Source organism: Octopus bimaculoides, chromosome 30 (assembly GCF_001194135.2).
Source record: "Octopus bimaculoides isolate UCB-OBI-ISO-001 chromosome 30, ASM119413v2, whole genome shotgun sequence".
Taxonomy (NCBI): Eukaryota; Metazoa; Mollusca; class Cephalopoda; order Octopoda; family Octopodidae; genus Octopus; species Octopus bimaculoides.
This window is the reverse complement of record NC_069010.1, coordinates 9,740,795-9,742,498: the sequence shown is the minus strand read 5'-3', so window position 1 is coordinate 9,742,498 and position 1,704 is coordinate 9,740,795. Positions and strand designations below refer to the sequence as shown.

Sequence of the window (1,704 nt, the reverse complement as noted above, 5' to 3'; positions counted from 1 at the left end):
TATATATATATATATATATATATATATATATCTACATACTTACGTATGCATAGAGGCATATATTTTTCCTTCATGTCTGCAAGGTTGAGCACCCATGTGACGTCAACTCTCCCAAGTGTATCATATAAGCACTCTTTTCTTTTGCTTTCTATAGACCCTTATGTCCCCACCCCAACCTCTAAAGTGTCCACTCAGAATTAATGAGGTGTGGAAAAGACACTTTAAAATAACCAACCATTTATACTGGGTCAATTATGTTCTCAAAAACCTGTATTCTCTAAAACTCATTCTATATACCTGTGCACACGTGTGTGTGTGTGTCTATGTTTATAGATATATATATGCATATATATATATAATTTAATTTATATAAGGGCATTACTATACAATAATGCCTCACACTTAGAGGGCCCTTATATAAATTAAATTATATATATTTATGGAAAAAAATGATGGTTTTTTTCCTTATGAGGTTTTTTCATGCTAACTACTTGATAAATTCTTATAAAGATATATATATATATATAATGTCCTGTGTCGACTTAACCTTAGAATCGCACCAGAATAGACCCACCTGTTTACCGAGTTCTATATATGGAAATAAATTCGAAACAATAACATAATTCCAAATATAATCAAAAGAAATTTCTTGAAAACACCACTTTGTTACAAACCACCCCAAAAATCTAATCACCATTCCATCCAAGAAAAATATTAACTTCAATGCATTGCAATCTGCTGGTAGTTTATCTAACTTCGGAGTCACTGTCACCAATGTTCTTGTATAAGAATAATGTGTGTATGTGTGTGTATAAATACATGTATCAGACAGGCTTCTTTTAGTTTCCATCTTCCAAACCCACACCAACGCTTTTGTTGGCTTGGAGTGATTATAGAAGATACTTTCCCAAGATGCTCCATAGTGGGACTGAACCCAGAACCATGTGCTCAGGAAGCAGACTTCTCAGCCACACAGCCAAGCCTTCTCCTGAAGAGGAATACTTGACACGGTGCTTCGTTGAAATCTTTGCCCTAACTTGCCTGCACATTTGACCATCAGATGACTAATGATGTCTAATGACTTGTGTAGTGACCAGGTCAGAATGACCAGGGATGGAGATGGTTGCAGTGGACGACCTTACTTGCTTCATCTTTTCTTCTCTGCGCCCCACAGGGCATTACTGGCCCCTCACCTTTGCCTCTGTTAAGTTGTGAAGGTTTCTCTCGTAGAGTTCACTGCATCCAGTCGTCACATAAATAGACAGGAAAGCCCGACTACACTAAACAACTCATAGCTTCCCAGTCTGTGACCATCTTCAATCGAGAAGCAAGACCAAGTCAAGACGACTGGGGAGGGAGATGGATGCAGTGGGCCCCACCGTGCTCTCTGTACCCCATGGTGGGTTGCTGCAGCCATTTCCTTCTGCATTGAACCAGGGAAGGTTTCATCCACAGCAATGTTGCCCGACTTAACTTAATCTAGAAGAGATTGTCTCCCCAATGACAACTGACCACCAGGGGACACCACCCCCATAAAAAGATAAATATTATAAAAAAGTAAGTGAAGTACCTGGCTTAGTGTGATGTGGGCCATAGGTGTGATGACCATGGGGTCCATAAGTATGTCTTCCTGGGCCATAGGTGTGATGACCATGGGGTCCATAAGTATGTCTTCCTGGGCCATAGGTGTGATGACCATGGGGT

The 1,704-nt window shown here is 39.8% G+C and overlaps 1 long non-coding RNA gene across 1 annotated transcript in view; it reads right to left on the bottom strand.

The window, feature by feature from the left end:
- The window catches only part of LOC106875556 (uncharacterized), a 3,783-nt gene extending 2,085 nt beyond the window's left edge, over window positions 1-1,698 (bottom strand). Inside the window, exon 1 of the long non-coding RNA XR_008267065.1 lies at window positions 1,571-1,698. This is a non-coding gene — a long non-coding RNA (uncharacterized LOC106875556). The remainder of the gene's footprint in view (window positions 1-1,570) is intronic.
- Window positions 1,699-1,704: the final 6 nt, after the last annotated feature.